The following is a 25,549-nucleotide window of genomic DNA, read 5'->3' on the forward strand; positions in this document are numbered from 1 at the left end:
AGGTTCCAACTAAGTTGAGCTGCAGATGTGAACTCGCTGCCTGCCAGGGTCATTACCATGCCACTGACTACAAGGTAAGGGCTCCCAATGACTATCAGAGAGATATGACCCAATTCCAAAATCCCTTCCTGGGGGTCGGATTTATACGACTAGTCCTCTATTAGCCAGATCCCCTAAGAAACGGACCTGAAACAAGGACTATGGGTGAATGATTCTCTGCGAGAGGCAGTCCTGGTCACGAGCAGTGGGAGAAAGGGTATTTGAGACAGAGGGTGGGAGCCAACGCAAGCTGATGCAACTCTGTGCTGATCACTGCTTCCGGATGAGCTCTGCAGGGACCAGCCAGCCTCTTGGCTTCATATCTCCAGAAGTCCAGGCAAAAAGGAGAATCTGCACCTCAGTGAAGCCTATTAGCTCAAGGACTGGGTGTGGAATTTGTCTTTTGCTCCCTCCCTTCTCTCTCCTATCGACTAAAGTTCACTTTGAGGTTAGTTAACCTTCTTACAATGTAAACGTACATCATCGCACTGCATTAGCAGGTCCTGAAAAAGCCAAACGTTTCAGGCCCCCAGAGCGTGGTATTACATTAGAGTCTGGAGGGAGAGGAGACTGCACAGGGGTCCTACCGTCCAGAGAGAGGTGGGTTGGGGACATCCAAGGAGGTTCATAAGTTGACAAAGTGTCATGTTGGGAAGACAGGGAAGAATCCGTGTGTGTGTGTGTGTGTGTGTGTGTGTGTGTGTGTGTGTGTGTTGTCATGAGTCCAGACACCAGGGAACAAAAGGACCCAGGGACACTAGCTCTAGCTATTAAACCAAGCAGGATACAGAAATTTCAGGGCTCAGCATGGAATAAAATCACGGGCATCCCTGTTCAAAATCCCAGAGAAAAGTCCTCTTAAAGGTATTAAAATAAAGGGGCGCTTTGGGGGGCTCAGTGGGTTAAGCATTTGCCTTTGGCTCAGGTCATGATCTCGGGGTCCTAGGATTGAGTCCCACATGGAAACCCACATGGAGTCCCGCATCAGGCTCCCTGCTCAGCAGGGAGTCTGCTTCTCCCTCTCCCTCTGCCCCTCACCCTGCTTGTGTTCTCACTCTCTTGCTTACTCTCTCTCTCAAAGAAATGAATAAAATCTTTAAAAAAATAGTATAGAGCTTAGCATTTATCTTTATATTGTTAAATGACACGTTTAAATGCAAATACAAGAGCATTCACAGTATGGAACCATCAGATTTCACAATTTGTATTTTGTGACTTGGACATGCACGCATAGTTCATTGTTATCAAAACAGTGGGACTGGGAGGCTGCANACCGCGCCCCCCCGGCCCCCCCAACCCCTTTTTTTTTTTTTTTTTTTTTTTTTAGTTTCACTTCTTGACAGGTGCACATTCTGTCAACAGTGTCAACTTCTGGCTTATTGACAAGTACCACGGGCCTGGCCAAAAAGGAACTTGGAGGCTCTCTATCCTTGTCCTTCCTATCACAGCTGTAGGGGAGGGCGGTTGGTGAAGAGAAGGGGCAGGAGTAGGAGAGGACAGGATAGGGTCCTCGGTCATCTGGATTTCTTCGAACACCACTGCTTCTTTTCTGAATTCAAAAACAAGAAATTCCGAAGTTCTGGTTCGAATGGAAAGGTGGCCGCTCAGGAGTAAGAAAGGCCCGCTCACTTATTCACTACAACACACTTACCTTGCATTTGCTTTGACTCTCCTGGAATTCCAAGCCTGTCAGAAGTGTGCATGTTAATGGTTTTGACAATTGTATATACTTGTGTGACCATCACCCCAGTCATGCGAGAATGTTCCATCACCCACAAAGCTAGCACATCTCCCTTACTTATCCTGCTACCCCTGCCCCAGGCACAGTTCAATCAAATTTCTATCACTACAAAGTAACGTCTGTAATTCTAAAACCTCATGTAAACAGAATCATACATTAGGCAACTTTTTGTTTCTTCCATTCAACATGTTTCTGATATATTGTTGTCAATAGATGTTTGAGCTGTTCCCAGTTTTTGGCAATCATGAGTAAAGCAGCTATGAAAATCCATGTACGATTTTTTTTTTCCAGACACACTTTCATTTATTTTGGGGCGATTACCTAGGAGGGTAATTTGTTGGTCTTGTGGTAAGGTTATGTTTAACTTTATAAGACATTTCTAAACAGTTTCACAAGGGCTTACATCGGTTTTATCTCCAGTAACATGTGAGATCCTACTGGCTGCAAATCCTCGTTGAAATTGGTACCATCAGCCTGTCCAATTTTATTCCTTTTCACGTATGCCTCAGTAAGTCACATGATTTAATTTAATCTCAGGGCTCATGAGATCGAGAATTTTTTCCATGTGTTTATTGGCCATTTTTATATCACTTTTCTGAAGGGTCTCTGCAAATTTTTGCCTGTCTTTTCCTGACTACAATATTTGTCTTCTTGTTATTTAATTGGAAGTTTATTTATTTATTATAGATGCAACTCCTTTGTCACGTGTTCTGTACTACAAATTTTCTCTTCCAGTCTGTTTCTGGACTTTTGATTTTCTTCATGGTGTTCTGGATACCAGGTAAGTTTTTTTTTTTTTTAAAGATTTTATTTAGTTATTTGACAGACAGAGAGACAGTCAGCGAGAGAGGGAACACAAGCAGGGGGAATGGGAGAGGAAGAAGCAGGCTTCCCCGGGGAGCAGGGAGCCCGGTCTGGGGCTCGATCCCAGCAGTCTGGGATCATGCCCTGAGCTGAAGGCAGACGCTTAATGACTGAGGCACCCCAGGTAAGTTTTTTATTATTTTGATGGAGTCTAATTTATCATGCTTCCTTTAGAGTTAGTGCATTTCATGTCCCAAGAAATTTTTGCCAACACCAAGCTTCTAATTGGTTTTTAATCTCACATCAAGATCAAAAGATCAATAGTCACGAAGGTTTACTGTGACCTGGATTTTATGCTGGAGGTAAGCCCGCGGCCACTCAGCTTGTGAAGTGTCTTGGCACAGTATTTGGGACAAAACATCATACCTCAGCCTTTACTGACATAGTATTGATTACTTTATTTGACTCAAAAATAAAAACAAAGGCAAACGTTTTTACACTTGGAGAATTTCTGTTTTTAGTAAAAGCAAGATTGAATTAGCAACTTGATTCTGCCAGCTCTAACCTACCTGGTTGAGTTATTGTTTCTCTCCACGACTTCACTTTTTTAATTTCCTCTCTTCTTGTGTTCACATGGAATGTCCATCACGGAGAGGGCCAAGCTGTTGGCTTCTAAGCTGGAGACTCTAAGCTTCTGGACAAATGCGTATTCTTCTTATACTATTCGATATCACTATATGCATTTCCCCTGCCTCCCCTAGAGACTGTAAGACTGTCTGTGACAGAGACCCTGTCCGGATATTTTTACTTAAATCCAGCATCTAAGTGTCTGCCATATGATAAGAGCTACATTATGTTTCAAGGTGCTTTTTGTAACACACATAAATAACACTTTTTAAATTTACAGTGTTAGAGTCGTATGTGGCTATTTCAACATTTTCAAATATCAGAAAATTACACAGATGTCAAACAAGATTTTCCACCTGTTTTTTCTGCCCTTCATTCCTCAAAAAAAGCTCCTATGCCTTCTAACACATACACACACACACACACACACACACAGATGGGGTAAGCGTCACAAAAAAGACATGCATGTGTTTAGACACAAATTAATTTGTTAATAATCTCAAAGGAAAAGCAATAGTCACCAAAAAGAAATATCATTTATTCATTTAGATAGTTTTAAACTTAATTGAAACCACAGAAGATAGAGGCACCTCAGAGGCTCAGACGGTTAAGCGTCCGACTCTTGATTTTGGCTTAGATCATGATCTCAGGGTCATGGGATCAGTGGGATCAAGCCCTGTGTCGGGCTCCATGCTGGGCGTGGAGCCTTTTTAAGACTCTCTCTCTCTCCCTCTTCCTCTCCTCCTCCCCCACCCCATTCACACAAGCACTCTCTTTCTCTAAAATAGATGATAGAGAGATAGATAGATAGATAGATAGATAGATGATAGATAGATAGATGATAGATAGATAGATGATAGATAGATAGATAGATAGATAGAACAGAATATAGATTCATTTTTTCTTTAAAGGTGGGAAAATGCCTTTTTTTCTGTAGAGAAATTTTCAGTCGATTCTTAGATACATTTTTCCATTGTTATCCACACAGACTTTTTTCACTGTGCTATACTTTTCTACAATCAGGGAAGTAACCTCACATTTGTAGAAATCCCACTGGTTGGCATCAGACCATTTCATTTAATCAATGCACTACAGAATTTTATAGAGACACAGACTTCTAGTTTAAGGAACTGGTATTCAGAGGCTTTAAGAAACTCATCTGAAACAATGTTATAGTTAATAATACAGTATTGACATTCCTAAGAAACGGAAGATAGTTTAAATCACAATTCAGAAGCAACTCTCTTATTGGAATGGCGATGATGTGGGGAACAAAGTGCTTCAGATTTAACAATAACAAAGTTAATTTTTAGATATGATTTTCCAAACTGTTAATTCTAAAAACAACTTGAATATAATGTTATATTTGAATTTCAAATTAGAGCAGTGAATTTGTTATAAAAATTGTTCTCCATGCCCTTCGGTTTCCTCTCATACTTTCTTCCTCGCTTTGTAGCTTGCTTACAAACAATTCATTACAAACAGCCAACAACAGACAAAAAACCCCACACAGATAGGGAAAAAGGCAGCGTAGATGGAAAAGTCAACCATTGAAAGGTACTGAGTATTTCTACTTAGTCGCTAAAAGCTTTTCCTTACTGGGGAGAGGATGGCTCTCCAGAGATTGCCAAAGAACCTGAGATGGAACGCACGAAATTGTGGTTCTGATTCAAGCCCTTTAGAAAGATTCCTGCTCGAGGAGAAGCACTGGCCTCTGAAAATGCAGGTTATAATGCATTTATAATGGCTGCAGTATTACTGAGTGCTTCTCTTCAATTTAATCTTAAAAGAGTTTTGTAGAATTATTTTTTGTCTTTAAATAGACATACACATATGTGAAAAAATGGCTCCTGCAATTTCTACTTTCTACTTGAAATTTCCTCTTATTTTTTCCCAAGGACGCACGGTCAGTCCCATGCCTCAGGACTGTCAGAAAGAATCTCGATACACAAGGAGGAAATGTCCTGGAAAATGCACCTGTAATTAAAATTTTAACAGAGCTGTAGGTTTCCTTGGTTCTGCAAAGCCTTCTTACGTGAAATTAAGTCTGATCAAAATTGTTTTTGAAGAGCATATTGCTATTACTAGTCTGTTGTGAATGAATGGGAAAAGTGCTGTTGATAGGAATATATAACCAACTGAAGTCAACAGTGTGTCAGATAGACCATAATAAAGTGAATTAAAACCCAAGGCGTACTTCACAGTGCTATAAACAAGTCTGGAAATAGCTGGAGTAGATAATAAAATATGACATGTACAGCGAGGGTGAAAGGTACTGTGTTAGCACAAGGTCCAACAGGCAGGAGATGCTTGAGATGCTCAAGTGATTGTGGTCAATCATTTTGCAACGCTGCCTTAATTTGCGGTCTTTCTTTGTGGCGACCGCAGTGATAACTTCGGGTTAATATTGCATCATAGGAGTTAGGACTGTGAACATCTTGTTACATGATGGGCTTGTCCAGAAAGTCTGCAGGTAGCTAAGGAAATTCTGCAGGCTAGTATCAGGAGAAAAATCTACGTTGTGGGAGATTAACGAGGAGTTGCTAATGCATCACGATGTTGAGTGACATTTTGTGAAACAATTTTCAAAGTGCAACTATATTGCTCAGAGTTGGCAAATGCCTGTCTCTTTTGCTCAAAAGCTGGCACTGTTGTGGAGACCTGAGACCTAGTGTTTGATACAGTTCCTTATACATAGCAAGATTTGTATTTTATTTATCTTCTGCTTTGATGTAATTAATTATGCACTGTTTCTTCGTTTGTATCCTTATGATGAATCTTGATGGATTTCTACTAAGAAATATGTTATTTCCTGTTTATACACACAAAGTCTGATTCCAATTAGTTTTTGGCTGGTCTTTCTCATGTTTCTATGTTTCCACTTCAAATTAATGAGCGTAACACTGGTTTTCTGAAGACGTCTTTGATCTGCACATTGAAGATAAAATGCTACTTTAATAAGTACTGAAAGTGTACAAACATTATCTGCAAAAACCCAAATAAATTATATCTCCTATCAGAACAGCAGACACAAAAATTGCCTGATAATTATATGTGACATGAATAAGCAAGACCTAACCTTACCTGATCGAAAGGAGATAAAATATGTTCTCCAAATGCTAATGCCAAAGAAACAATTGTTTAGAATACCACCCCTTGGAACTCTGAAAAAAATGCAAGTGAACAGAATGGAGGTGCCAGCAGTAAACCATGCAATAAGTATTTGTTTTGTCCCTCCTATGTGTGAGTCCCTGGTAAAGTCACGTTGTATGTACAATAAACTCACGATTTCTTGTGATGACACGTGTGGTATTCTCCTTAAAGGTGCCAGAATCCAGATGGTCAGCAGGGGTTAACGTGCCACCTGTCACACACAGGGATGGGCACCCTGCCACTGAAAGGCATGTCTGCTTTTTATTTAAATATAATTTGCAAGAGACGATTGGCTGGCTGGTGTCAATTCAAGGGGAGCTTAGGAGAGCAAAATTGTATCTGTTTGTCTTGGGGTGACTGGAGTTGGGATGATTCACCAACAAGACTCGGAAAAGAAAAATGTCTAAACCAGAAAGCAACTGAATCGGCCTACTTCTGAATTTTCCAGAATGGAGTTATTTGAATTTTAGTTATTTTAATAGAATTTATTTTGACAGTGATTTCTGTGGGCAGGATCCTTGCCCTTTATATTCTGTTAATGTTTTCACTTCCATTCTGTCGTGTTCTATTTAATCACTGGGGGGAATACGTGCTGTTAGTAGCTAGTTAAAATAATCTGGATGGTCTGTTCTCCATGCCTTTTATTTCACCTTGCTCTTCTCTTCATTTTTACTTTGCATTGTTCTTTGTTCTGCTGTAAATGTGCTTTTTGCACTCGAAATTTATGCGATTACTTTCCTCTCTTATCGATGCTATAGACTGGAACTGATTCTAACGTGCACGTGACCTCTTTCCATAGGCCGTGGTGATTGTGTGCATGCCAGTGGGGCTGAGTGGGGAGGTGTCCTTCCCAGTCGGCCTCTGATTCACATGTTTGTTTTCCAGATATGTCAGCAGTGATTTTTGGCAACTTGTTGCCAGAGTTGGGAATGCTGGTATACATAGATTTCCCTCCAAGTTTGTGGTTCTTCAGCTTTTATCCATGGGCGAAGGACTAAGCACCTCAGGTCTTGGGAAGGAAAGCAATTGGGAACAAATGGTGCCTTTTTGCAAATTTCCCATTTCAGGCTGAGGGTTGCACCTGCAGGGAAGAGGGAAGAGGGTCGGCTGTAAAACAGAGGGGCCACGGAGGGCCTGAGGTTCTCTGCACTGGGGTTTTCACATCTAAAGGTGAGATTGTTCATTAATATTTGACAGGGTCCAAAAAGCTGAAGGATGTGTCTATTGTGTAATCCAGAGTCAGAACAGGGAGAACCTATCAACTTGCTTTGAGAGATGGTACTTTGGAGGGCAAACAACAACAACAACAAATAAAGCTGTTGGCCGATTTCCACTGCGTTATACTCTGTCAATAAGCCAGCTTTCTCCAACTGAGCTTCTGTTGATTTCAGAACATGTGGACAGTTGGTGACAAATGAGCTACACTCGGCTTCACTTCTGGGGAGACAGTGCTGGAAAAAGCTACTCAGCCTTAAGGCAACCGAACTTCACATTAACTGACACCGTATCTAAAACTTTCTATAATTTCACATCCTTTTACTTGTACTTACGAGATACAGTTCTTGGTGTTGACCCTTTGTGAAAAGATTACATTTATTTATTTGAGAGAGAGCACGTGCACCAGAGGGGAGAGGGGCAGATGGAGAGGGAGAAGCAGACCCCACTGAGCACGGAGTCCAAAGCCTGGTTCCACGTGGGGCTGGATCCCATGACCCCTGGGATCATGAACTGAGTCAAAGTCAGACACTTAACTGACCGAGCCACCCAGGTGCCGCATTGATGTTGACCCTTTTTAAAAAAAAACCCTCCAGCTACAAAGCTATTACTGTTCACAAAATAGTACCTTAAATAAGCTATTATCATTGCATATTAATAATATTAATATATAATTATTATAAATTATCTTTCTAAATCTTCCCTTTACAAAATGAAGATCATTCAAGCCAATGTTTCTCAAACTGGGATAAGCGGATCCAGAAGGGAAGAAAACGGTACATCTTTTTTTTTTTTTATTACTATTTTCTTTTGAAGATGTCTAAGGAAATATCATCAAACTAATTACTTAAAATATGCTGTAATAAATGGACCTGGTATATAATGGGACACAAATTTGGATGGAGTTTTAAGCAAAAGGTGAAAATTTGCCAACATTCTGATACAATGTTGCCTGTGGACCCCTCTGTAGGGTGGAGTTTTGGGGATGCTTTTAATCCCTTGGCCTTTCACAGATAGATTATTTATGTGATCCTGTCTTTCAAGATTGCCAGATATGAGGGTTCCCGCCCCACCCCTGCACTGCAGCAGTGTCTAAAGCTCCAACATTAGAATAAATAGAATTCTCCCGTCACTTCTTTGGAAATGGAGAAAAATTGACAGCTTATTGCTCATGTAATCACCCATTTAAAATTGAAGACAGCTTCTTAAATCTTCCATTTACTGTTCTATTTTTCAAAAAGCCCAAATCACTTAATCTTTGCTCATAAAATTTATTTCCAATTCCTGTGTCCTTCCCTTAAAGGAACGATCTTTCCCCATGACGTGATGATCATTTGTACGTTGTACTAAGAAAGGCAGACGAGCATGTGATTGTGTGGTTGAACCAGTGGGCTTATACAAAACCTTTCAATTAAAAATACATATAGGAAACCGAGGGGAAGATATCTATCTTCCTTTCTTAATCTTTCTTCAAAGATGGGTCCCATCCATCTCTGTTTAAAGTTATTTTATTTTTACCGAATCTTTCACACTTGAACTGTATCATTTGTTGAAACATTTAGATAGTTAACATGGTAAGAAACCCATTCAAGTTATCAGTTTTCAAAGAACGTGTTCTGGGAAGGACAATGTAACTCAACGTTTATTTTCATGTAAGGGAGGCATATGCTTTGGTAACTCTAATTTTTAACAAGTGAGCTAACGCGCTTTTAATGACAGAAATACAATCTCCGTGAAGAGGAAAACATCGTTTTTCATTGCAAATTTCACAGGCATGTTATGACACATCCGGGTATGTATGCACAAAGTTTTGTAAATCAGAAGTACACGTACTGATACATTTTCCTAACATTCAGAGAGTCATGTAACAAATAGAACAGGACATAAAAACAACCTGGGGTTCCGCGTGCCTCCGCAGACACGCTCCCACCGCTCCAGGGCGCCCCCTATTGTGAATTTGAATACCAACAATTAGTTGGTAAATGGAATCATCCTGGGAGCACACCTCTTGTGTTTGGCTTTTTTCACTCACTCCAGTTTCTGAGATCTATCCACGTGGAGGAGGGTAGTTCTAGATTCTTCCTTCTTGATGCTTTAAAGGATTACTTAACATAAATCTGCCACAGGTTATTTACGATTCTTTATTTAATATTTGCCCCCCCCCCATTTTTTGCTCTTTCCAGTTGTGCTGCTGTCTTCACTCCTACGTTTCTTTTGGTGAGTTTAGCTGCACGTCTAGTGTGCTGTCTGTGGGTTTATTTTGCATTTACCTGAGGACTAATGACCTTGAGAAACTTTACATTTTTTAGAAAAATTTGGTATCCACCCAGTGAAGTGCTGGTACAAAGCTTTTTAAAAAAACAAAAACAACTTTTATTTATTTGTGAGAGAGAGAGAGAAGGAGCAGAGGGGAGGGGCAGAGGAAGAGGGAGAAGCACACTCCCCGCTGAGCAGGGAGCCCCATGATGATGATGATGATGGCGACGATGACAGTGACCACGACCATGATGGTTGGAGGCTTGATCCCAGTGATGGGTTTTGGAATTTCTGTGAAGTTCAGTGGGGTGAGGTCCAGAGCCGACAGCCGAGAAAGAATTCTTGAGACGTCTCTGGTGCACAACGGTGGTTTATTAAAGCACGAGGACAGGACCCGTGGGCAGAAAGAGCTGCTGCCCCTGAGTTTGTGAGGGGTGGCTGATTATATACTTGGGAGTTGGGGGAGATAAGGAAAAGGGAAGTTTCAAAAGGATTTTTGTATGTCGAAGATGAGTCACAGGATCCCAGAGGCCTTGCCATTGTCAAGTTAAGGTTGTTTTCCTTTCTAGTAAGGCATTGACAATAAGATAGTTGGGGGTTCCTGGAGGAACATTCACTGTGTCTGCTTCAAGAGTCTGTCGATGGGCTGCAGAATATAGGACATTTAATTGTATCTACATTCCCTTCTGGAAGCTAGGTTATTGATAGAAATGCTTTGTTCTTGTAAATTGCTGACTTTTATAAACTGAAGGAGGCTCCTGTCTTGCAGGATTGTAACCTCTATAAATTAACTCTTTGTTTTTCCTCTAGGGCAGCCAGGAGTGCCTGAGGAATGTCAATGGGGGGGGGTTGTGGGGTGTCAGCTTCTGCGTGTTCTCAGCTAGGCTTCTGCTCCCTCATCACCAGGACCTGAGCTGAAGGCAGATGCTTAACCAACTGAGCCACTCAGGTGCCCCAAGCCTTTTTTTTTTTTTAATAGAGATAAATTATTTTTGCTTTTTGATTTGGAGAACCATGGATGTTGATGTGATTCTTTTGTAAGATATAACAGTATTCTCAAATCCTGTGCATTTACCTACTTGCTAAAATGTATTTGTAACCTAAAAATCAGTACAGATTGATGTGGGAAACAAAGGCAGAAGAAAAATTATTACATGTCCTTGCTACCTGCAGCCCATTGACAAGTCCTTGCAGCAGACAAGCGACCTTTCTCTAGGAACTCAGCTGCCTCCATGTTAATGCTTTGTTAAAAACAAAAGGCAATCTTAGCCCACTGCCAGGACCATGTAAGTCTTACTTTAACATATAAAGATTTCTTTGGAGACTTCCTTTATCTCTATCTGGCAAGATACATGTTGGCGATCATATGACCCACAAGCATATGACCCACTGATACACAGCAAAGAGTCTCATGACTTGAGTTTTTACTAACAGTAATAAATGGCCTTTTCCTAACACTAGCTAACCCCCCTCAGGATTCTGGAAACCTTGTTTCCAAAATACCTGGGAGGCTGACACTCTCCTTACCCCCCTCCAACTTGAAAGTATATAATGGGCCACTCTTCATGACCCCAGTGCAGCTCTTTCTGCCCACGCGTCCTGTCCCCGGGCTTTAATAAAACCACCCTTTTGCACCAAAGACGTCTCAAGAATTCTTTCTTGGCCATCAGCTTCAAACCCTAATGTCTTTCCTACATCACATATGGCACTTTTTTGGTCCCTTATGTATATTTGCAGAATGGCAAAAACTTTTAGCAAATGGGGCGCCTGGGTGGCTCAGTCGTTAAATGTCTGCCTTCGGCTCAGGGCGTGATCCCAGCGTTCTGGGATCAAGCCCCACATCAGGCTCCTCCAGTGGGAACCTGCTTCTTCCTCTCCTGCTCCCCCAGCTTGTGTTCCCTCTCTCTCTGTCTGTCTCTATCTCTGTCAAATAAATAAATAAAATCTTAAAAAAAAAAAATTTAGCGGAATCACCGACACATGGTCCCAGCTGAGGAAGGACAAGGTGATACTCTACTCTGTGGTTCGAGCTCTCATACAGTAATGCACAGATGGTGGAGGCAGGAGAGAGCAGTGCCTCGCAGAAGGCTTCAGCTCTGAGGCCAACTGGGGGGGTGGGTAACTCCACAATCTGGAGACTGATAGTGAGGTTTGCTCTCAACCAAGTCACTTAGCACTTTCAAACTGCATGTTCTCTTTTGGAAAAAAAGAAAAAAAAAAAAAGAATCTGCCAGGATGAGTTGTTTTTAGGATTTAACTGTAGTCTATGTGAGATGTGTATATATATATATATATATATATATATATATATATATATATCTTCCTAAGAATTTTGGGGAAACACAAACATTCAGACCATGGCAGTGCTTTTTGTAAACTCTTTAAAAAAATTGCCTGCATGAAGGGCATAAACACATTTTCTTATGTCTTATTATAAAAATTTCTCTGTTTTTCCCTTTTACATGTAGATATGGTATCATCTGAGATTGAATTCTATGTGCGGTGTGAGGTAGGAATGAGGGGCTATTTTTCGCTTTTTCCTGGATGAATATCCAGTTAAGCCAGCACACCTTGTTGTGGTTTTGCTCCTATCAGCTGACCCCATGTGGTTGGGTCTGTGTTTGCATTCTGTTGTGTCTCTGGACACATCTGTGGATCCAGATGCCAACAGCACACTCTCTTATAACTGCAGCTTCATAAGGTTTGGTATCAGGTAGTATGAGTCCTCCTCCAGCTTGTTCTCTTCCTTGACCTCCTGTCCCTCCTCCACTCCTTTTCCTTCTGCTTTTTCTGTTACAGGATTGCCTTAGATGTTATTTTTAAATTTCATTTTCATATAAGTTTTAGAATGTTTGAAACCCCTAGATTAAAGAAGATACCTACCTAATACTGATTGAAATTTCATTGTATTTGTAGGTTATTTGGGAGAAGAATTGATATTTTTACAATATGAAATCTACCAAATCTTGAATGCGGTATACCTGTCATTTATTTATTTATTTTTATCTTCCTGATGCAATGTTTTGTGCTTTTCAGTGTCCAGGCTTTCTGTATATTTTCTTTAGCTTCATTCCTAGGTATTTGATATTTCTCTAAACTAAGTTAAATGCTATTTTATAAATTCTGCTGTTTTTTAAAATTTTTTTTAAGATTTTATTTGTTTATTTTGAGAGAGAGAAAGAAAGAGTGGGAGGAGGGGCAGAGGGAGAGGGAGAATCTCAAGCAGTCTCCACGCTTAGCATGGAGCCTAACACGGGGGCTCCATCTCATGACCTTGAGATCATGACCTGAGCCAAAATTAGGAGTAGAGCTGTCAACTGAATGAGCCACCCAGGCACCCCTATACATTCCATTTCCCGTTTGTTCCTGGTATGTAGAAATAAACTGATTTTGCCACACTGACACCACGTTGAACTTCTGTTGCAATATTTGCATGTTTGTTAATTTGTGGGCTCTTTTGGATTTTCTTTGTGCATAATTATAGCAACTGTGAGTAGTTATTATTTTATTTTTTCTTATCTAATCTCTTTCCCTTCCCTTCATGTGCTGGCCAGGGCACTGCTGAGCATGGTCGGTAGCGGTGCGAGTCCCCGTACTACCCCTCATGCCACCAACAGCTTTCACCCATTTGCCATCAAACACGCTGTTTTGCAGTAAATTTAGCGTGGATTCTACTCATCAGATTAAAGAAATTACCTTCTGATCTAGTTTGCAACGACTTTTTAATACTGAGCTCTTGTTGGATTCGATCAGATAGTTTTCTGCATCTAAAATAGTGATCATAAGACATATTAATTTCTACTGTGGCCCCTGGTGGGTCATGACCATTGATCTCTATCTCACAGTAGTTCTGCAATCTGTACTCTGTTTTTCAGTAACTTTCTGCTGAGGCTTTTAATCCCCCCCCCCCCCCCCCCTCCTCCGAGGCCTTTAAGCCCCCCCCCCCCCCGTGCCATGCAGCCCCAGAAGTCAACAAATACCCTGAAAGGGTTACGGCATGTGCTCAGCCCCCCACCCCAGGTGTGCACCCAAATTTCATCTGGACTTTGGGTCTCCCTGCGTTCTGGGCCTTGCAGCAGCTTTCAGCCTCCTGCCTGTTGCTCGAATTCAGCCAAAGCCCCTATACTGTCTCCACAGTAATGATTTCATCCCATGGAGACGCGCTCCTCTCTAGAGAATCACCTGTTCAGTTCTAATTCTCTCTGCTGATCTCCACTGGCCTCAGACTAATGATCTATCTTATCAGCCTTTTCCTGTCTATCTGTGGAAGTTCTGTTCTATAGTTAACCCCTCCATTTCCAAAGGGAGAAGAGGGAATTATCTCTACTTACATTAATTTATTCCAGACACTATATTAAGCTAGCAAATATTTTATGGAAAATATGCCCATAATTTTATAACAATTGTTATGATAATCTTATCTCAAATATTTTAATTTCATTTGTGTCATATTTTTCCATGAATATAGAGGTTACATATTACACTTATGAGTAGGAAAAGTAGACCTAGGACATAGTGTTGTACATTTTCACTTGTGTATTTCTCCACTTTCTCCATCTCTAATCTTTGCTCCTCTTTCCCTGCCCCAGCCCTATAGAATCAATAGAGATGTAGGTATGTATCTTTTCCTTTGTCTATGCTTAAAAATTGTATAAAATATCTGCTTCCAGCAACGACTAATCGGTTCCTTTATATCAACCTTCTACTGACAACAAACATATATCTAGACCAGATATATTAAAAATAAATATTTTTGAAAGGATCACAAAACTGCCATGGCCTCAAAGATTTGCAGGGCAACAATGTGAGAGAGAAGGGAAACTCAGAGGAGTCCAACTTGGGCATTGTTCCCCCCTTGGAGCATTTGCTGACTTTAAACAATATTGCATTCATGAGATACAGAACAGGATGCCTGGATTTGGGGAATGGAGAATGGAAACATTGTTTGGATGTATCAAAATGTAGGGTTTGCAAAAATGTTGAAGGAACAACTTTAACAGGGTTTTCGGAACTTAAATAAAACAATAGTAGATATAATAGATATCAAATTAAAACGTACGTGTATGCATCGTGTGAGGACTTGCCTAAGAAAGGGACTGTCCCCTCCAACTGTAAGCAACCTGCACGCAGGTAGGCCATGTGGTCAGGCAAGTGAGGGGGATGGAGGGTTGGGAATGTCTTTCCACGCATTTGATGTTCCTTGAATCTTTTGTAACAAGAATATTTGTGAATCTCTCGAGTATGGAAAGGTACATTATTTAAATAAAATATTGTTCTTGAGAATGCTTTCTTTCTTCCCTCTAATATTTTACTTAGATTAGTCTGTGTTCCCGTTTTTTCCAGAGAAGAACCACGGAGGTCTCAGTGATAGTATATATTGGCACCTACACGTGCTGCACGTGTGCTCAGTCGTGTAGCCCTGAGTCTCATCCAGCTTAGTGATTTTCCTGCTTTGAACAGTCAGGTCTATCTTCACTGTGTAGTTTGCAGGTCTAAAGTGCTTGCAAGACTGATCAGAAAAAAAATATGCATATATATATTACATATATATAGTATCAGAATATCTAGAAATTGTAGTGAGATTTGGTAAACCATAATCAGGGATATTTGAGGATGTTTTGGCAGGAATAAAACGACTCGATGGAGTGAAAAGAAAACTATGTGCTGTCTGTGAGAGACGCTGCCTGCCACTTGCCCAGAGACACAGGCCCGACGAAGACAAAGGCAGTGTGTGCTCCCTATGTTTCTGTATCCCAAGAGGAAAGGGAACTACGTGGAGACCTTTGTCTGAGCCCCGATGGTTCACTGCTCCGTCCCCTCTCTGGTGGCCCAGACTGTCAGGCCTGGACAGAAGAATGGGGACTGCAACGTCACCCTATCTGAAATCTTCAGGGATAAAGACATTCTCCAGTGGGACACGTGACCCAGACACCTGCAGGCGGCCCCTATAAAACAGGGAAGTCTGCCAAAACTAATCAAACTTACTTTGATCCTGTATTTCCTCTCTTGCTGTTGTATGATGTCAGCATTCACAAGGATGCCAGCTAACTGTATACAATCCAGGCGAAAGGGGTGCAGGGAGGCTATATTATAATAGGTCTGTAGCTGGAGTGAGGATGAGAAAAGTCAGCCCTAACCCTGGGGAGAAGGAGACTAACCCGAGTCATCTCAGGGAGGGCGGTCTGAGCTGCTGGACACCTGTGACCAACAGGTTCCAGGTGTGGAACTCAGGGCTTCATGCCCAAAGGCACATGATGGCTTCTGTGCAGTTGTCCTCCTTGGAAAATGCCATGGAAAGTTCGTGATGTGGTGCAGGGGCCCCTCCGTGGTCAGGCCTTGCCCTCCCTCTTGGCCTAAGGCTTGAGATGACTGAGGAGACATCAGCAGATGCGATGCCAGCAGGGACTGGACACTGGGATGCCATGTGGAGAAGTGGCCTGGATGAGGGGACACACCCCCGTGAGAGAGCCCCACTGGACCGAGAATTCATACTCCTATGTCATTTGAGCCACTAAGGGTTGGATGGTTTGCTTGGTGACCACAGGTAACTCCATGGACTCCTCGCCACATTCTGGAGAGCAGCTGGTACTGAGGGCTCAGTCCCACGCCCCATCGCTGGTGTTGCCCCATCCTGGCCTGCCCCCCCTCCCAAGAAGAGTCTGAAATGTCCCTGTGATCCTTTGCAGAATGCGTTGACCCTGCTGCAGAGAGATGACCAGGTTCCTCAGCCTCTCAGCCTTGGGAGCATGATTTCACCCCCCTGCCTGCCTTGGGAAATCCATATTCGCCAGACTCTGCGAACTCCTACCATGAGCCTTCAACTCCCACCATGAGCCTTCCCCAGTAACCAACTGCCACATTCCACACCAGGGGCTTTGGTGCTCAATCAAATTATAGCTGTTGTTATGTGTTAACCCACCACATAGCCCATCCCACTGAGCAGTGGCCTCTTAGAGAAGTGGTTGAGAGGGGGGCTCAGAAAAGACTTATGCCTGGGGTCGCAGGTCCATCAGATGGGGAGCCCCCTGCCTGAGAACAGCACAGGCAGCTGGCAGGAAGTGAAGCTTCACCTCAGTCAGGAAAACGCCATCTTGCATCAATGGCCAGTAGAAGACACGTAGCCCAGTGAGAAATGACGAGGCCTCTGACGTCCAGGGGCCTGGGTTTGAATCCGGGCTCTACTGGGCAATAGCTCTGTGAGCTTAGTGCAGTTTTCTTATTCTTTATATGCCTCGGTTTCTTCACTTGTGAATGGAGTTAACAACGATATGTGCCTACTAGATCAGCGAGGATTTGGTAAGTCCACACATGCGCAACCTTGCCAATGTCCAGAACTGTAGGCATCAAAAACCCAGAACTCATTACTGGGGTTTGGGGGCTGTGTCCTCTCTGTGAAGCTGCAATCTGAAAGCCCAAGTAAGGCTGAAGACAGTTGGGCTTCTCCCCAACCTGAGAGGGCGCCACACTGTGCTCCTGCACTTCCTGTTTGCTCAGAAAGCATGGCCTCCAAGAGCTCCATGGGCATGTATCTGCACCCTGATCTGTAGAGGGAACCCCGGTTATATCCTTATGATTGTAAACCAGTGACTGTCCTGCCCAGTTCAATCATTCAAGGCAAGCCTAAATGTAAACATTTCATCTCATTGTTTTCTGGGAGGAAAATTACAGAAGTACTGAATTTTTAAATGTTTCCTTTGACCAGTTAATTTTGCTCATTGCACTACTTTCATTTCTATGTTCCTGTCTGGATCGTGGTCTGGGTACATTTCCAACAATGGAGAATGAAAGTGACCGTGTGTCCTGTCCACCAGGCTCTCTCAAACAGGGGGAGGCCTCCTGTTGGGTCTGTGGCCAGTGCAGACGCAGACATGATGGCATTGGGGGTCCAGTCATGGTAATGCCACCCATGACAGTTCTGTGCCTTTGTACTCAATGGCAGCCTGTGGTCCCAATGTCATCAAACCCTCCTGTAAGAGGTACTCTCTGGTTAATAACAGTGTACCAGTGAAACTACTGCTAATTTCAACCTCCCCAGGACTGTCACCTGGAAACAATGCCCACTTGACCTTTCATTTTTCTTCAAGTGAAAATGTGCATAATTAATATTTGTACGAACAGAGAGAGCTTGTGTGTGCGTGCATGTGTGTGTGTATGTCTGTGTGTGCCTCTACTCAAAGGAATTTGCCAACCGATATGGACAAGACAAACTGGAGGAGTGAAGTATTATCTGGACCACGTTCCTGAACCATACATCAAGTTCCAACTGCAATTTCCAGGATGGGCCACTGAACTGCTTACTCTCAGACACATTCCTCATATTTTCCCACATGCCCTCCTTTGAAGACCTGGGAATTGAGAATGAGAGTGGAACCAGACAACAACGGTAGCAGACAATTCTTATGTAAATACCCACCAGCTTTGTTCTGCAGGACAATGTCTGTGCTCTAATATTAATAAATCCCAACCCTTGATATTTGCTCTTCTCATGAATTCCCTCCTATTGTTATTTCCCAGAATTAAAGGCGGTATTATTATTATTTATGTTTCAGATTCAATTAGAAAGAGAGCTCTCTGGGCAATAGCATTCGGGGCGTGTCGTCAGAAGATTCAGGCATTTAATGGATGGACGTGCGGTGGGAGTTAGCACACGTATCCTGCCAAGGAGGACGAGAGGGTCATTCACTGGTGAGATGATAAATCACACAAAAAGAGAGAAGTTAAGGAAATGAGGCATGCCATAAACTTCACGCCAGTCAGCGTCCAAATAAGTGCCAGGTACTTCGTGCATTAGTACTCCTGGAACAATGAGATAATGCTATTGTTCTTTCAGATGTGAATATTTGGTCGTTTGTAAGAAGACCTTTGTAAAAATTCTGTCCAGCTCTTTGGCCAGCAACCTCCCTGTTACCCTTTATGCTGAGTCCCCAGGATTGGCCCGTCTCGTCCTTTTGCTCAATGTCAGATGGGGGCACTGCCAAGATGTAGATCTTCATAGAAACCCCCGCGGGGAAGACCATCGCTCTAGCAGTTGAATTCCCAATACAAGAGAAGACGCAGAGGCCAAGGTCCAGGATGAGGAAGGGATTACCTCCTGATCTTTGCTGGCAGATGACTGGAAGATGGCCTTTGTCCAATGACAACTTTCTGAGGAGTCCACTCTTCATCCTAGGCTGAGAGCTTGTGGCAGAGCTGAGAAAAGGGAGAAATCATAAACCACTGCCAAGAAGACAAGCACAAGGCACAGAAGGGTGAGTGAGCTGTCCTCAGATACTGTGGGATGCGGAGAATGGCAGAATGAGTTGCTTTTGTTGGGAATGACCTTCGAATGATTGTGGTGGTGATTTTATGACCAGCCACTTTGACAGACGTCATCATGACGAACATCGCCTGACCCACACACCCACAAACCAGAACACAAGTGATTATATAAGGATTAATGAGAGACTTGACTAAGAAATGTCAAAAGAAAAAGGATCTGTCCATGTTCATCATCTTCCTTATGCAGCAGATAGAGAGGAGGGTACATGTGCATGACTTCTAAAGACTATAGACCCTTCTCTTAAAACTTGCGTCCACGAGGGGACCTTAGGGACCCTCTTTTTACCTTTGTTGCCATCATCTTGGGCAGATCACCTTCGAGGCCAGGCCAAGCAGGGGTGCAGAGGCAGGAGCGGCGTCTGTAACAGGAGGCACAGCCCTTCCCCAGGTGTGCAGCAAACTTCAATCACTGGTAGGAAATGCGTCTTCTCCTGATCTTGAACCTTCAGCCCACTGTCCACCGTCTCTTTTCCCTGTTTCTTCAGAGCCCAGCTGGCCAGGGCTGAAAACTGACTTGCCTCCCCTGGGAACTCTCAGGCTGGAGCCCAACAGCCAAGGTGGGCCAGGAGTCAAGATCTCAGTCCCCGGGATGGTGCACAAAAGAAACAATGTGTACCCGCTGCAATACATACCTCTGACAGCCTCACACTGTATTGAAGACACCAATCCATTTTATAGAAGAAAAACACCTTTAACTTGCTTAATCCAACATTTTCTAAATTAATTTTTGCCACAGACCCGTAGTCTAGAAACGCCTCTTATGCTCACAACTGAGTTTATTCTCATTCCCAAGGTGGTTTCAGCCTTTCTGCATCTACTTTCCTGTGTCCTCCACCTTCATATTTCTTTTTACAAATCTGTCCACTGTCTGGGGTCAACCTGCACAAAGACATTTCTTTCCAGTAATTGCATCACATCTCTAGCGTGTTTAGGACGTCTTCATGGGCGTCTAGCTTCTGTGCCACCCCAGCATGACATCTGCTTGACTGTGGAGCCAACAATCACACTGACCTTGTCCTCCCTGTCCTCCTCCTTCCCATTATCCACACTAGTTCTCTGAATCCTTAAGGCAGAGCTTCTGTTTTGCTGTGGTGTGTTTCTCCCGATAAGAGCTCCCCATCATGCTGAGTTCGGAGATTCTTATGTGGGTAGGTAAAGAGCCTAGACTCACAGATTGTCGTGATGAAGGTTAGACAATAGAGGAATGAATTTCATCTCCTTCGGGTCACTCATGCACTTTTGTACTGGAGTCTACACACTTCCTTTTTACCTTCCCGAGCAGGGCGTGTCATCATTTCCGACTCGGTCTCGAGCTCTTTCGAATGTTCTCGATTCTAATATGTGCTTCTCTTCAACCTGAAAGTGTTAATACAAAATTTATGGGACTTTTTCTTATTAACAGAGAAATCAGCTCATTTTTAGTCTTTCCAAGTGCTTCTTTTTTTCCATCTGGTCAGGCGTTTCAAGACCCCTTCTTCACAAATGCACACCACATTCATAATGCAATTTAACCAGAGGCGGGATGAAAGGTAAGCCAACAAACAAGGCAATGGAACTTTTCCAACGATTTCAAAAGAAGGAAAGGAAGTAAACAACAAGGACTTGATGATTTCTCATCCTGTTTATAGGGTATGCGGGCTGTTTTTAAGGAGAACATTGCACTCCGTTTATGATTGTATAAATTATGGTTGAAGGGGGTTTTTGTTCCCTGTGGTTACTGCAGCTGCGTGTGACTATGTTGGGAGAAATTTGATATACTATTGACATTATTTTATGAAAGCCCCGTCAGGTTTTATTTGCGCAAATGATAGCTGAGAGACCCAAGCGGCTGTCACTTTCTGCAGAGAACATCAAAGGAAATAAACAGATGGGGGTGAAAGAGACCAATCTTGGGCCAGAACCTAAAAAAGTGGAGGGAAGAGAAAAGTGATGCTAATTTCTGCCGTGTACAAATACTGCCTAATGAGAGCTTCATTCACCCTCATCGAACGCGGCTGAAGACTAGTCTGCTCCAACCACACCGTTTTCAGGCTAGCCGCTCTGGAAACATCTGCACCATCCTCTTTGGAGCATCTGATTTCTTTTTTATTCCATGTTTTCAAAAGTGAGCTGTTTTTCCTTCGGTTCTGAACTGATCTGACCGCTCTGGGATTTACACACGTGCTGTGGAAGGGGCGAACGGGAATGTTTTAGAAATACGGTACTTCCCAGTTCTGGGCACAGTTGGCTGATTCCAGAAGTAGAGCTAATCGCATTGCACCCTTCGTGACTGGAGGTGTCCCGTCGCTAACCCTGGGAAGCCCCCTCTGTCCGAGTGTTCAACGCTCTCTGACACCTGGCCTCAAGCCTGACCACTTGCTATTTCTTCCACCACATCACACTCGCCCCTCCTCGCCCATTCTTCTTCGGACCCCCAACCCCCCACCGCATGCTGCCAGCCCTGCCTGAGTAATTTCCATTTCTGGTGAAACACACACTTTCTGCCTTTGCGTCTTCATTCAACCAGGGCTGAGAACAGGGTTCCTACTGTGCAAGGCCCTTCCTGCAAATGTCACTCATCCTTCAGATGGAGTCCTGGAAACTTCCAGAATTCTCCCCATCCAGCATATTTGTCCCCTTGTCATTGTCATCCTCATGATCATGGCCACCCTCAACATCTTCATCAACAAATACAATGGCAACTGGGGGAATTCAGTATCAATGTCCTCATCCTGCCACTCCAAACCACAGAAAAGCCGAGGTAAAAATCTAGTTTTTGTGGGAGCTGGAACTTACAAAGTTTCGATGACCCCTTTCAGAAGAAGAGACCAAATTACACTCACGAAAATCTTAGGTAAAGAAACAAACACAAATTCAGATGAGGAAAGACATCACAATGAATCATACATTTTTTAAAAAGATTTTATTTATTTATTTGACAGAGAGAGACAGCCAGAAAGAGAGGGAACACAAGCAGGGGGAGTGGGAGAGGAAGAAGCAGGCTCATAGCGGAGGAGTGGGGCTCAATCCCAGAATGCTGGGATCACGCCCTGAGCTGAAGGCAGACGCTTAATGACTGCACCACCCAGGTACCCCAATGAATCATACATTTTAAGCAGCTTGCAAATAGTAAAAGCATCCCCAAATCCGCATAAGCAACATACTGTTTTCATTAATAAGCTACTTGAAACATTTGATACTTTTCTTCATTGTGCTCCCTACTCTTTGTTCAAAGGAAGGCAATGCCTTTTTCATAGGCAGTTATTTGTAGCATAGTTTTGTTGTTGTTTTCGGTAGAATAAAAATAATTCAGTCTTCTTCTAGTATGGTTGATCAAAAAATATTAACGATAGTTTGGAATTTCCTTATTGGCACAGTTGTGTAAAACGGTAGGGTTGTGTTAAATGAGGAACAGTCTCCATCAGGCTTGTCTGGTGTATGACCTCTGAGACTTGGGAAAAATTCTTAAGCACTAGAATCCATACTTGTGTTTTGGAAACCTTGTTCCCCAACCTTGACCACATGCGTGTGCTGCCAGGCACACCATGCCCTGTGAATTTGCAGAGAGGTGGGGGGATGGTCCTGGAACGCACCCCAATTCCAGGTCAGCTAGCAGAGTCCTAAGTCCACAAGAGTGTAAATCCAAACCCCAAAACCAATAAACCCGGACTCATGCAACCCCATGTAAGCGCCCCTTAACAGAGCCCCAAATGCCCAATCCCACCGTGCCAGGATGCTACGCCCACCTGCAGGAGTGGGAGGGACAGCGATCTTAATGAGTTGCAGCTAAAATGTCTTACTTGTGCAAATATATGTGTGCACTTGTGAGCAATTGCCCTGGCCACTCCCAGGGCCTGCAAAGAGGCAGCTGAAAGGGAGAGGTGCCCAGAATCCAGGCATCACGGGCAGGTCAGTAAATCCATGACAGGAGCGTGAGGGCTTCTCCCCCACACCTGTGCTGAAGAGTGTTGGACAGATTGTCTTGCAGCCCCAGGGCCCACCTTGCTGGCTCCTGCTCAGGGCTGCATCACCCAGAGCCCAGGACCCGCCCCCCCCCCACCGCCCCTGGACCGTCACTTCCCAGGTGGCAGAAGGTAATGTGACTCACAGTCTGCAGCCAGTCTCAGTGACCTCCTTTTCACTCCCTCTCTCCGCTGCGTCCCCAGCAGTGAGTGCGTTTCCCCTGTGCGGCAGGACAGCCCTGCTTCTCTTGGGGGCTACGGGACAGATGGAAGCACCTGCTTAGCCACTCTCTATTCGGTGAGGATTCCAGATCAAGCACCGTCTGTACTGTCTTATAAAGCCAGTTTATTTTTACATTTGTCTGCTGATCACTGTGTGTGTGACTTGCTTTTAATAAAGATGCTTAAAAGAAAAATAAAATGGGTAAGCGGTATCGTTTCCTCCTGAGCACCTCCCCTGCCCCTAACGCTCTACGTCTGTTGCGGTGTACAGGAAATGTGCACGCAGCCACAGCCCTGAGACCGCATCCTGGCAGGACAGGGGGTCCTATCCATCCTGTTCAACCAGCTGGGAACAATGTGAACACCTGGAAACCCTTATTAGCGGATAACGGTGCTCGAGGCTGTCAATTAAAATATGCTGCCTTATTCTACAGCGCAGTTTCTGCTTTACTAAAGCCCAAACACCGCTACGTCTGGGGGAGTCTCTTGGGTTTTTTGAATATCCACAAATGATTATTAATCAGTTGTTTCAATTGTGACGACATTTCTATTTTAGTTTTCTGAGACATTCGTGTATTTTTTTCTAAAACCGTAACAAGCTCACACCAAAGTGTCAGGTGGCAAAATTAACTTCCGTGCCGGGGAGAATTCGTTAGCTGGCAGAGGGGGTCTGTGGTGTGTTTGTGTCTGTGTCCCCTTGAAATGAGCAAATGAAGCAAATTTCAGTCTCACAGTCTTTGGGATGCTACAGCAATCTGTGCTGTGTACAAGTCATCGTGAAATGTTTGATAAAACGAAGAGAGGTATTGGTCCTAAGGTGCTTCTAATTAATAATAGAACAGAGTTAATCCTTACACACTTGGAAACCAATTTTAAATGTGATTCATTTAAATTCTACACCACTATTTTTGTAGGTAGACAGGAAGAGAAACCACATCACTTTGTCAAAGGATTCAAGACTTCTTTAAATTGCAATTACTATCGTTTTGCGATTGGGAGATACCAATTACAGGACAAGAAAGTAAGTTTATAAATGTTACTCTTTTCAAGAAGGAGCCTAGTTTCAACTGCGGGAAGAAGTTCCCGGGCAAAACAAGGAAATCCACCTACGGCCCCTTCATGTATCAACAGCTTGTTGAAACAAGTGTGTCAAATGCAGATTTCTGGGGAGAAAAATAAGAAGAAAAAAAAAGAGGGTGGTAGTTAGTATTTGAGCACAATTTGCATGAGTTTGAGATTTTAAACCTCTATTTTCAACTTTCCCTAATTCAATTTTTCAGGTCTTGTCCTAGGCAATATATTTTTTTAAAGATTTTAGTTATTTATTCATGAGAGAGGCAGAGGGAGAAGCAGGCTCCCTGCTCAGCAGGGAGCCCGATGTGGGGCTCAATCCCAGGACCCTGGGATCATGACCTGAGCCGAAGGCAGATGCTCAACCGACTGAGCCACCCAGACGCCCTTATCCTAAGATATTATATATTAAACAAACACGTTATTGCTATGTTTGCTGACGTATGAGCGGGTTTATTCAAGGACAGGAGGGAAATTTCACTGGAATGTGAGCAAATTCTTGACATAAAGTGACTCCTCTCTAGTAAATAAAGTGAGAAGGACACAAATCAGTACATTACGAAGCAAAATGTAATTTTCTGGGTAGCGTAACACCCTGAGAACCACAGCGGAGCAGAGCGGAGTGTTGGGGTCACCCACTTGAAGAAGTCACAGGTGAGCCTCCTGAAAGCTGTGACTGCGAGCGGGGCCTGGAAACTCTGGAATTGAGAGACGAGGAGAAGAAGGAGAGCAGACAGAGGAGAGGCGCTCACTGTGCAGAAAGGCAAGCCGAGTTAGCAAAGCACGACGTGAGCCACGGACGTTACACGAGCCAGGCTTTCTAGAATCAAATAAAGAGGACAAAGAGTAAGTACTGATGTCCCCTGAGTGCTGGGGGACAAGGGCTGAGAAGAAGCATTGCGTTTGGTAGAGACAATCCAGAGACAGCCTGGATTCGGTGGCATTTTAAAGATCATTAGCCTTAATCCCATCTGACACGGCAGCCTGTCCACCCTCTGTCTCTTCTCTGCTAAAAATCGTCTGTTGCTTACGGCGCTCTTCACCCCCGTGCTCTCCAGTGCTGGGCTGGCAGGGAACTTGAACGAATTCTATTTCTTGTACAATGTACTGTAACCACAGTTACTTGACCCCCCCCCAAGGTATGTTCTTCTGTACCTTCCAG

This window comes from Ailuropoda melanoleuca, chromosome 1 (assembly GCF_002007445.2).
Source record: "Ailuropoda melanoleuca isolate Jingjing chromosome 1, ASM200744v2, whole genome shotgun sequence".
In the NCBI taxonomy this organism is placed as follows: Eukaryota; Metazoa; Chordata; class Mammalia; order Carnivora; family Ursidae; genus Ailuropoda; species Ailuropoda melanoleuca.